The 12,911-nt window shown below is 37.1% G+C and overlaps 1 protein-coding gene across 14 annotated transcripts in view; it reads left to right on the top strand.

Annotated features, from left to right (window-relative positions):
* The window catches only part of JAK1 (Janus kinase 1), a 251,790-nt gene that overhangs the window by 2,558 nt on the left and 236,321 nt on the right, over window positions 1–12,911 (top strand). For 8 of the 14 annotated variants that reach the window (XM_058303444.1, XM_058303440.1, XM_058303449.2 and 5 more), the window contains exon 2: window positions 2,492–2,536. The exons of 3 other annotated variants lie outside the window; for them this stretch is intronic. The gene's annotated coding sequence lies outside the window, so the exon portion shown is untranslated. Of the gene's footprint in view, window positions 1–2,491; window positions 2,537–12,203; window positions 12,229–12,911 lie in introns of all 14 variants that reach the window. 3 more of the 14 variants (XM_071217413.1, XM_058303447.2, XM_058303450.1) reach the window with 1 other exon arrangement.

Consider the following 12,911-nt stretch of genomic DNA (forward strand, 5'->3'; position numbering starts at 1 on the left):
CTTCCTCCCAATCTTTTCATTTATGTTTACCACGTAAAATATGTAAATGTGTTTGCATGCTTTATGTAAATTCTATTTGAACTTGTTTTCTTGCTGGCTGATGAATGGTTGGGACTGGAAAGAGAGAATTGACCGTTCCCCCTGATTTCCCCAGTTGAGCATCCCCAGAATTGCAGGAGACCCTTTATATAAAATCCAACAGTCTCCCTTCCATGACATCACCACCTAAGCCCTTCCAACTTTAGCTTCAGAACAGGAAGAAGACTCAAAATAGAACTACCTTAGGAGTCCAGCCTCTTTAGAAGATCAGCGTTTAAATGAGCTGCAGGAGAGACATAGTGAACTTTGTCATAGGCCATGAGAAGTGAGAAAAGGCTAGACTGTAATTGGCTCCTTTGGGCAGGAGTAGGGGTATGCTTTCCATGTGTTTCAGAAAAGCTTTTCTCAAGGTAGACTTGTGTACCTAGATCAATGAATGATTAATATGCTGGTTTGAGATTCACTTATTGAATTATTCATATGTTTCATTATGTCAACAATAACAAGCACTTTTCAGAATGAATTAAAGAGAGGCTCTTGGAATGTGCTTTACAGAGTCTGCTACGGACAGAGAAGATTGAGGGGGCAAAAGTAGAAGGGAGCACTTGAGGAAAGCAGAGGATCAGAAAATGCAGGGACAGCTGCTGTGAGTCTGGAAGTTGAGAGGCTGTTTATAAACAATGATTGTAACTTTTGCAGTGACTAATATCCTGAACAACAAAGTAACAATGTCAGGATTTTTCCACCTTTTACCTCTAATATTAACTCCTTGTCTCTGAACTTTGATGTTTCCATTCTTTCCCTGAATTGAGACATGCATTTTTTTCTGAGCTAAAGAGTTATTTAGTCTTTGGGAAGAGCTGCTTAATAAATCTGTCAACCGTGAAACATTCACAATTCATTCACAGAAGTGGGGCAGAAAATACCTGGCATGAAGTTGGGTACCTGGTGGGTGCTGTAGAAGAATCTGCTGGTTCACAGGGTGACATCTTTTATTCTGGCTCAGGTTTAAAAAAATTCAAATGATGGAGTTACCTGTGCTGTCCAATATGGTAGACGCTGGCTACATGTGGCTACTGAGCATGTGAAATGTGGCTAGTGTGATGATAAACTGAATTTTAAGTTTTACTACATTTCATTCATTTAAATTTTAAAACTGATACTTGATTCAGTTGTTGGAAAACAAGTCTGTTTGGAAACAATTGGAGTATATACGTCTACTTACTAAACTGTAAAATTTTTGGCATCTAACTACGGATCAAGTATTTCTGACAAAAATTTAATCTGTAATTGGCCATAAATCGACATGTGCTATAAGTGTAAAATACACTCCAGATTTCAAAGACGTAGTTATGAAAAAAAGAAAGCAAAATATCTCAATTTTTATATTGATTACATGTTCAAATGAAAATATTTTGGATATGTTGTAATAAAAGATACTGTTAGAATTAATTTCACCTGTTTGTTTTTACTTTTTTAAAATGTGTCCACTAGAAAATTTAAAATTGCGTATGTGGTTTGCATTATGTTTCTATTGGGCAGCATTGGCCTGTAGCATCTGCTACTTTCTGTCTATGGATTAATTTAAAAAGAAGTGGCTGTATGAAATATTGCTATTTTGTGTTTGTCTACTTCCCACTGCTGTATTCCATTTGGAGATTTGGGGACCTTGGAAATTATGTTTACAGTACATGAGACCTCCTAATGCCTGCTTTGCAGATTTCTATGAAGGAGCCATACCTTGGTGAGGGAGGTCAATAACGAAGTCCGGGGCACCTTGAGTGTGCCCTTGTGACCAGAAGGGCTGGTCGGGATGTTATGGGAAAACTTGAAAACCAACATAACTGCATAGATGCTTTTGTTATAAGCTCCTGGACTGCAGTAAAATATGTTGGAGAACAATGTGCAACACAGTTACAATGATAAAATCTTAACTCTTCTACTTGCCTACCACCCACTTTTATTTTCTTTCTCCTTTCCCTTTCTCATTTTTACTTTCTTTACTTCATCTGCTTTCTATGCTGACAAGATAGTGCTGTGTTTGGGTTTTACTTTGTCTACTCAGATTCAGCAATGGCAGTGGTAGGTTGTAGGGATCATTTAGTATTATTCCCTCATTTTATAGGTGATAAATTGTCATTACCCATACAGACCATACAGAGGGTGGAATTAAAAATATACTTTTGTAGTTATCTTATTTAGAGAGTCCCTGAGAAATAAAGAGTTTCTCCAATTAATCAAGTGTTGCACTTGCATTTTGTAGAAAGAACTTTGATAAGGATTGTGGAGGGACACAAAGCAAACAATTCCTGACCTGAGGGAGAATGCTATTGACTTGAGGAAATACAATATAAACAATGGAAAACTAAATAACAGTACAAAATACAGCACTTAATAGTGATTGCAGTACCACTGCAGCTTATGTTAAAGTAAAACTGTGTTCATTTTACAGATGCAGTAATGGAAGCTCGGAGAAGGGTGGGCTCTAGAATTCGAGGTCAGTACAAGTTGTTGGTATTACTCCCTTTAGCTGTCCATTAAGAGAATTAGCAAATCTTTAAGACTGGCATTTTAAAATGGCAATTTTGCAGTAATGAGGAAATCATAAATTAATTAGAGAAAGGAATTTTAGAGGTAGTTAGCCAGTAGTGGAGCCTTTCAAAGTCAGCTGGTGTATTTTTAACTAGTTATTATAAAAGGGTACAATGCAGAGGTGAAGTCTGAATAAAACTGACTTGTGAACAGACTATAAAACCCAAATTCTGGGGAGAAATGGAATCTAGAGCAAAATCAGAAAGTAAAACAATTGTGGAGGAGACAAATGAACTAAAAATAGATATACTGAGTACATGCTAGAGGGAGAAATGGCCCATGCAAAAGACTATATGGACCAGTCCGTTTATTTGAAAATTTTTAGTCTCCTAGGTATTCTTTGAGTGTCTGAGGACTAAAATCCTGATCGTGGAGGAAGCCCAATCCTTGCTCTCCATGCATTATGGTGTATTTACTTCCTGTGATCCTTTTTATTTTTTACTCAAGGCTTGGAATGTTATGCAGTGTAACTGTATTTAGAGACCAGTGCTTAAAGAGGGTAAAATGATTTCACCCCTCTATAATTACTCCCAGTCAACTTTTTCCTGGGAGAATTGGGCGCAAAGCAATCGTTCTTGACTTTTCCTTACTATTTGGCCAATTTCGTTCTCCTTTTTATAAAAGAAAATATTGGTAACCCTTTTACTCCAGGTTTCCTAATCTTTGGCACAAGTTACATTTTAAAAGTTCTTAATATAGCAGAGCTTTGCAATAAAGTGCAAATGTACATTCTGTGTACCTCTGACAGAGCAGTAGTTGACATCTGAATATCTGTTATTTCCAGCACATTTTTATATCATCACAGTTTGGTAAAATTTTGCATGCTTGTAATGTCACTGAGTTGGATTACGATTTTCAAATTGAAAAAAAAAAAAAAAAGCTCACTTTGGTAAAAGACCAAAAGATTAAAATGAAGGCAGACTTAACTATTTTAGTTAAAAGTGTTTTGAGTGTTTGCATTCCCAGCAACTTATAACATGCCATTTTCAATTATTTAATATAGAATCAAATATTTAAAGTTTTAAAATTATTGTATTTTACTTTAGTCAGTAAATAAGAGGACTGTGACATGTTTTTATGTAAATCTGTACTCCACATTGTTTAAAAGCAAGTTTTTGGTGTGCCAGAAAGACCTGGTTTCCTAGATAATAATATTTGGTACATGTGTCATGAAGAGAATTTTCTTAGATGTATCATTTTTAATATAGATAATCTGAATTTGAAATCAGTTTGATATCTGGAGTAAACATTTTACCTCACTCTTTCCTTTCTTCCCCTCTTACTATGCATATATTTTCATACTATAGCAGGAGCACCTAGAGTCACCTGTTTTTAAATTCAATAATTCAGGTTTTACAAGAAAAACCTATTGGAAAAGAAAAGTTTCTGATAGATTTAGTTTTTAAAAATGCACAACTATAAAAAGTAGTTTCCATGAAGATGCAAACCTTAGTACTTTTGAAGTATTTGATTAATATTATTTATAAAATATAATTCTGAAAATCCGTATTTTCCTCCCTTGAAATTGCTTTAGAATCATTCTAAGACGATATTAATTAGTTTAACTATTCACAGAGTAATGAGGATTTCCTTTATTATTATTATTATTATTATTATTATTATTTTGTGGCTTGGCTTCCCCATTCCCTACCCCCAAATTTAGGCAGAAAAAGGAAATGAGAAAAATAAGGAAAAACACTAAATCTCGTTTAATGTAACAAAAATGTTTAGTTGTTTTGGGTTTTTTTTGGTCTTGGTTAGAGAAAAATAAGGAAAACAGTAAATATCGTTTACTTAGTATACCAAAAAGGTTTATATGTTATTGTGTGGTTTTTTGGTCATGGTAAATAAAGTGAATTTCAACTTCGCAGTACATTACAATCTTTGTATACTTCAAGTTTAGACATTCATTTGCTTTAGTAACCAATCTTGTTGAAGAACAGGCTGATCAGTATATCAGAATTGTTTGTTTGTTCCTATACTTATCCAACCTCTAGTATTGCAGAGTAAGTATTGGTCTTTTTGAAAACTGACCGAATTTGTGACCAGGAAATTTTAGGTGGTAATATTTTAATCTTTTTGATGGATCTGCTATCTAAAATTTTGTTCTAAAATAATCAAATAATATGTTTGTTCAAGTAGCAGATGTTTATAATTTAGGTGAAAATGTTCCACTATTTCCAGGAACCTTAGGTCATTGGATCCAACTTTTTTGTTGTTTTAAATCTTTGTTGCCCTCTCGTGTTTCAACTCTGTATTGCATCAGGTGGCTGAGACTTGACCATTTTTATATACTTTTGCACTTTAGAGAATATTGTTTTTAAATCATGTGTAGGTGGATTATTTCATTGGTTATTACTTTTCTGAAGATAAGGTCATAAAGCTAATAATTGGACTAGACTCAATGTACTCTATTTTCTGACTACTGCCAGTCTAGAAAATTGATTCATCTCTCTGATTTATTTGAAGAACAATGTTAATATTTAATCTGCAGATAATGAGTCTTTGAAATTGAGCAAATGTCTAATTGAGACTTGAGCCCTTATGACGGACATGGGGGAAAAAAGCGAATCATGGTTTTAATAAGTTGATATTCTGAAGGCTGAATTCCAATTTCAGAATCTTTTTGTACCTTTTACTAAGTAAGAATAATCCATGAAATGACTTCAGAATATATAGCAAAGGTACAGATAATATCAAAGTGAGTGATGTATACATGTTGATTTTTTTTAACAAGGAGTTCCAGAAGTTGTCAACCATTCTTGTACTACCATAGCTGTAGAATTGAAGTAAACTAACTATAGAGAAAATCATCTCACAGACGTGCCTAAGTACTTAATCATCAGTATCACCAACTTGAGTACATTCCTAGCACTCAGAATGAAAGCAATAAAAGTCATTTTTTTGCTAATGTACTTTTCTAACTACAGCACCAAAACCTGCTAGTTTCTGATTCATGATCTGAGATACTAAGAAAACTAAAAGTCTTAGGTAAAGGTTGGTGCTTCCAGAAATCCTTCTGATTGCATTAACTGTGTAAATCAAATATCCAGTTGATGAAGTTGAATGGCCAGGTAGAAGAAGAATGCACTGAACTCAATTGTAAGACTTGCGTTTGAATCTAGGTTTGCTAGACCTCCAAGGCATGATCTCAGGAAAATCACCCAACCTTTCTTAGTTTCTTTCTCTGTTTATAATATGGGGTAAAGATAGCTACCCTATTTTCAAAATCCTTTTTATATGAATTAATGAATAATTCCTTTTAAACCTCATGGGTCGTAGAACCAAATGAGAAAGCACAGAAAATGACTGAATGTTAGGTGGGTGTGAACTATTATTGCCGTGTTTGATTATGAGCCCTTTGAATAAAGGACATATTTATTGCTGTTTCTTCAACATGTAGAAGAAGTCTTAAAATACAGTAGTCTTTCAGGAAATATTTACTACATGAATAGGACTGAGATCCAAGCAAATTGGTGCATGGAAGAGATCCAACCATGCAATGTGGCTGGAAAACTTGCTGAATGTTTGATGTATTATTGGAGTGAAAACCTCACTATGTGGTAGCTCATCCCCAATAATATGTACAAATCACATTGTTGTCTTTCATTCCAGTGTTATTCACCTGGGCTTTTTAGTATTTCAGCCCAACTGCTTGCTGAACTCTTACCCTTCTTTTTCTTCTTCCTCCCCACATTGCAAACCAGAAGGGACTCTTTCAGTCCTTCGCTTCATGGGAAGCCTTCAGAGGGAATAACGCAGCCACAGGATACCGCTGGCCGACACGGTGACTGACAGGCTGCCCTGGCTCAGTTATCACAGTGCTGATGCTGTCCATTCTAAAGGTACAGTACTGTGATAACTGAAGGATGGCAGCCATCTTGCCTTCCATCAGAGGAGTCTCATCCTGCCCAGGAAGGGAGACAGAAGGAGAAAGAAGAATGTGAAACCAGTGGCTGGGACTCAGAAACTCACTTGACCTTGTTTCTTGTGCTCTGCCTCCCCTAGAGCTTAGGGGATGTTATTCCATCTCTCTCTGCCTTTTTTATAATATGAGGATAAAGAGGAATAGGGTAGTTGTTCACAAGGCGTGAAGACTGTTGTACTAAGTGAGCATATATTAAGATCTTAGGAACCTTGAAACCATTTAAGAACTAGATACTTTATAAAGTGTGAAATCATATTTCGAGAGTGGTGTTCATAGAAATGTGTGCTTTCTAAAATAAATGTAAAAGGTAATCTGATTAAAATAGTTTGGCACTTGTCAGTATTAGATGTTCAGAATTAAATTCGACAAACAAATGGGTGGGAAAGTCTTCAAGTAGAATGGTATTGATATTGCAGGAATAAAATTGTGTGTTTGTCTTATGGAGCATATAGGGATATGTCATGGTTCTTTCTGGAGCATAAACAACATTTAGGATCTAATCTAATTCAGCAAGTATTTATTGAATGTCCATGTTCTTGCTGTGCTGTTAACTTTACATGAAAAGAAATTTAAATAATTTTATCTCTATCAGTTAATTAAGGACAAGTCGACAGTGACCTCTGGCACAAATGAGTGTCCGGGGTGTGAAGCTATAAATATCAAGTCAGCATCAGGTTTACATAAAGGACTAGGAAATTTAAGAGCACTTATCTTCAACCTGCATCCTACTCTGCAGAGTACTGTGGAGTGTGGTGGGGGAGGGTGGAGTTTGTAAGAGAACTGAGGCTTTCCCAGACCCTCTCTGCCAATCATCCCTCCTCTCTCAGACTCCTACGGACACTGTACACATGGAGCAACAACACATGAACAACCCATGGGAATCAAAGTGCATGACTTCATTATTTATTAGATCGCAGTCCACTGCAAGGCTCAGATAATTTCATGGAACATGTAGTTTAGGCTCAAGGCCTAAACAAGGACCTTCTCCTTTCCAGACTCATGTAAATCTGGGGGCCTTACCACCCTGTGGATGGCTGACTGGTGTAGGACCCTAAAGCAGTGAACCGTGTGCTTGGGCAAAAATAGGAAAGCCGGCTGACCTCAGGCCCTACTTGGACCTGCCTACCAGGAAACCATGTGTGGCTTTTTAACATACAGTGATGGTCCTGCTGATGAACATGGCCCAGTCGGTGCCTTACAGTTAGAGCCATTTTATTAGCAAGTCCTCCACTGGGACAGAATGAGGGGAAAGGAACTAGAAAAGAGCAGACAGCAAAGCTTTTCCTCCCAGTACAGAGAGGTTCAGTTTCATCCTTCATTGCTCCCCCCCTCAGACGTTGGTGGCCACTGAGGTCCTTCACTGACTTCCAGAGTTCTCTTTAGCCTCTTCTCTCCCCTTCTCCACTCAGGGAGGACCCATTCCTGGTAGTAGTCGCTTGAGCCACACCTGCTTGACCCTGAACTGTTGTTTTCCAGACACATCGACCACACTGTGGCCCAATACTTTTAAATGTCCTCATACCTTCAACTTCTCAAAACTGTAGACGAGGCTATGTTTTTTATTACTTATAAGGAGGATTGCCAGTTATGTATTATACTACCAGCCCTGAAATTCCTTGGAGTTTTCTGCTCTCTTAAACAGAGAAAAGGAATTTTTGACAAAAACCTTGGAAGAATGTCTAAGAAGGGAGAGTTCTGCCGTTGGTGATTTCTTGAGTAATTTGAAACACTCCTAATTAGTATTTTAGTAGGTGGAAAAAGTACTTCAACGAGTGATGTATTATGCAATAATTGTCCTTGGTAAGGATGTCACCACCTACCCTGATCTTCCTGTTTTTCCCTGTTACTAGTTTTATAAAAATTCTACAGGTGTTATACTTATCCATCCTTGACCCCAGAATCCACATCTGAGTCTATGAGATGTTGCAGAGCTGAGTGCTGGCTGTCATTTGGAACTGCCCCTGCATCTTGCTACAGATGGAGGCCTAGCTGTTCCAATTTTTGGCAAACAGGAAAGCTGAGGCTCGGGCTGTGGCGGGAGCTCTGCAAGCTTCCCCAGGCCTGGAGGTCCTTGATGTCTTCAAAGCAGTTCCCATAGCGTGAGTGAGGAGTGATGCAAGAAAGAAAGCTGATGGTTTTTCCACTACTTTCATTAAAGCACATACACACATAGTGTGTTTAGTTGGTATATACATTGTGTTCTTTGGGTTAGGTATGTGGGATGGGGAGAATGTAAGAAAGGTGTTACGACATTTACTCCTGTGATCCTGCCATGTTAAAGACAGACAGTTCAGGGTAAGGGCGTTATTGAGCCAACAGCAGGATTTAGTTAATTTCTCTGCTCTCCTCTTCAGACATTCATCTTCAGTGTTAAGGAAACTGCTGTTTCAAGTAAGCAATTAAAATGTAATTTCCATGTCCTTATTCAGTGAGGGTTCTCCAGTCTGTGGACCCATCAGCATATTTCCAGGGTTTCTAACATAGCTTAGCATAGCATTAAAATTCTGCAAAATATAAATAAAAATATAATAGCAGTGAGAATAATAACAGAATGAGAACAAGGCCTGAACAAGAAGACAGACCGGGTGGCATCTCTTGCTGGCTCTACGGCTTTTCAGGGAAGCTAGGCAACTCACTCATCCTCTCCATGCTGCAGTTGCCTCGTCTACCTACCTTTTTGGAGTTGTGGTAAAAATAAAGTAGATGTATAAGACTATTTTGATGACAAATGCAACATTCAAATGTAGCACATTTCTTTTTTTATATATACTTTAATTTTTTAAAAAAATACTTAGATTACATAAATTTTACATAAAAAATATAGGAGATTCCCATATGCCCCACTTCCTACCCCTCGCTCATTTTCCCACATTAACAACATCCTTTATTAATGTGGTACATTTGTTATAATTGGTGAACACGTTTTGGAGCATTGCCACTAAGCATTGGTTATAGTTTACATTATAGTTTACACTTTCTCACATACAGTAATGACCTGAATCTGTCATTGCATTGTCATTCAGGACAATTCCCAAGCCCCCAAAATGCCCCCATATTACACCTATTTTTCCCTCTTCCTCCCTTTTGAACCTCCTGTGGTCACTGCCACTGATAAAAATTCTTCCATTTCTAGAATCACAGTGTATAGTAGAATAATAATAAGTCTACTCTAGTCCATCGTTCACTCCCCAGTCCTGAGGATTCTGGGATGGTGATGCCCACTCTCCCTCTAAATGAGCATATTTCTTACTTTCAAAGTATAAACATGAAATGTCTGAAACAAAACAGTAGGCTATTATTTTTAAGTAAATCATACTTTAATAAAAACTGTAGTTAGTCTTGCAACTCACATATTACCAACAGCATCATTAAAAGAAATGTTCTATAGCTTGCTCTCTATTAAGATTTTTCTACTTGTTTTTAATGCTGAAATCTGATGATGAGATTAAAAGCATATGGACTACAAATAGAATAACCTTCTCTAAGGGATCATGTGGCATAGGTAAAATATATTCACTTGTGAACCAGATCTACTTCACAAAGCTCTCATTTGGAGTTATGCTTTAGAAGTCAGATTTTGGTTGTAAGGACATTGGACTGCCCCCATGAAATTCAATGCAGACTTCTACCTTGATTATCCCAACAAAGTTGAAGCAGAGAGCTAGCTCATATCCCTCCTCTACGAATTTCAAAATATTTTGTTATGCCTCAAATACTTTCAGCTTCCCTAAATAACCAGCCAGTTACAAATACCACAAATTTGTCTTTACCATTGGTAAACTGATTTATTTCTTCCAGATCAATTGTTTTTTGAGACAACAATCTTAAGTTTTTGCACTTCGTGTAGAGGAATTTTTTTTTTCTAAAAATTAGTTCCTTAAATATCTGCATTCAAAAAAAAATAAAAGATAAATAAAAATGAACCTGGTCATAGGTACACATGCCATCCTCTTCAAACATCATTTGCCTCACCATTATCAGTCCACTTAAGTTCCTTGTACCACACGAATTCTTCACTTAGCATGAGCCAAGAGTAAAGAAATCAAAGTCCATTTTTCTTCCACATCCACAACATGGTTATGACAATTCCTCTAGGATGAGAATGCCAAATATGAGAATGTGTGCCTGGGACATTCTCAGCAAGGGCCCTTTATCCTCAAATTGTTTAAAAGGGTTTTGACTTGTAATACATCAATGTAAAATGTGTTTTAAAAAATCACAGTTGAAATAAAGTAAGCTGATTACATCTTGTTTTATGCATTTTGGCTACCACTGTACTTTGGTATTCCATGAGATTATGTGGATAATGGAAAATGATGCTGAAGAGTGGGAAGAAGCAGGGAAGAGTTCCAACTTAGTCATTTTGAGGTTCATTTTCCTTTTCCTGCTATTATTTTTGTAAATGAAATCCCAGACAAATTACTTAGACTCCCATTGCTTGATTTTTTTTTTTAATGAGTTTCTTTAGACCAGGAATATTTTGGGATCAGTTGGGGGCAGCTGCCTGGAGCACTTTGCTTAGAACATTTCCAAGGCCTCATCAGGTCTCTCCAGGTAGGAATGCTATAAGCAACTGTCAACATCTGCCTACGATCAACTATCAATGTCAGTGATACCAGTGCACAGGATTAAGGAACGGTGGTGCATTTGCTGACCCCTTCTAGATAATATAGTCTTGCTTTTTAGTGTAGTGGTTCAGGTCCTCTGGGAGGGCAGAAATTCTCAGAGTCTTGATAAAGACTAGATTTCTGGAAAACTCTGTCATTGGGAATATAGACATCCTCTTAAATGTGGAAGACCTGAATTTTTTTTAAGTCTACCAGTGTAATGTATGGTCATGTCCAGACATAATCTTTTCCCATTCACTTTATCATCATCATCCAGTGGTTTCTGTTTTAAGAAAGAAAAAAAAAATCCTGACACCTATAGAGACCTGGAACTAGAAATTCTAATATCACTATTCTAATACTATAAAATGTACCACACTCTTTAATAAATGCATTTTGACTAATCTCTTGAATGATTTAGATACGTAGAATTGTGTTTAAGTAATTGCATCAAATGACTAGAGGAAGCCTTCTTTTTTTCCTTTCCTCTTTTCTTTACAGGATTATTTGCTTGAGATGGCTCAGTATTTGAGCGTCTGTGTGCTAAGGCAGTCATTTCATCCTCATTCAGAGGTATCCACATTTCATAATTATAGAACCTGAGGAGGCTTACAAAGGATCCCCAAACCACACAATTACTGAATGGTAGAGCAGAGAGATGAATCCAGGGCATAAATAATATAAGAAATTAATGTAAGCGAATGCAAATTTGCTTTTGAATGTTAATTAATAGGTGAGTTTTTGAAATGGAATTAGACCCAGCATGTGTAAAAGTGCTTTGAAATTTGCAAACCACTATGTGCATTGCCTCCCACCATCCACTCTTGGCCTCTGCTGATGCATTCTCCATGGTGCAGCTAGAGGTGCCTCTTTAAAATGAAAATTCAATCATGGCTCCACTTTCTTGAAAACCTCTGATGGCTCCCTTTCCTTTTAGCATCAAGACTCCTGCCCTTAACCAACTCACAGGTCCTGAGTAATCTAATTCCCACTTATCTCTCATGTCCAGTTAATTGGTCCTTTCCTTGTTTTTCCAGGAAATCGAGCTCCTTCCTGCCTCAGGTATTTATTAATATGAATAATATGCATTTCCCTCTGCTTGGAATACATTTCCATCCACTTTACCTGTTAGTGCTTATTCTTCAGCATCTGGCTAAATAATTCCTCAGGGAATCCTTCCCTGACTCTCCCAAATAAGCACGCTGTTTTTCTTCAGAGCACTTACCACCCCTGAAGACCATAGATGAGCATATGTGGGGTATGTGCAGTCTTGGCACCTGCCAGTTAGGAGTTCAGCAAGGGCAGGGACCAAGGTGCTACTCTGTGTAGCTATATCTGCAGTACCTGGTACAGAGCCTGGCCTGAGGCTCTCAGTGGAAATCTAACAAGGGGATTTGAGATGCTGTGTGGAATCATACCTGTTTACTAATAACGGGTAAGAAGAACCCACATCTAAGAACAAGGCATTTAAAATCCTGACTTTGCTGTGGTCAGTGCCCAACATCTTCATACCAAGCTCTCTTTTTTTATGTATTTATGCTTTATTAATATGTATCAATAAAATTGATGTGTTAAAAAATAGGAGATTCCCATATACCCCAACCCCACCCCCTCCCACACTTTCCCATGTTAACAACATCTTTCACTAGTGTGGTACATTTGTTACAATTGATGAACACATTGAAGCATTGTAGTAACCAAGGACGATAGTTTTCATTATAATTTACACTTTGCCCACACAATTT

Source organism: Dasypus novemcinctus, chromosome 9 (genome assembly GCF_030445035.2).
Source record: "Dasypus novemcinctus isolate mDasNov1 chromosome 9, mDasNov1.1.hap2, whole genome shotgun sequence".
Taxonomy (NCBI): Eukaryota; Metazoa; Chordata; class Mammalia; order Cingulata; family Dasypodidae; genus Dasypus; species Dasypus novemcinctus.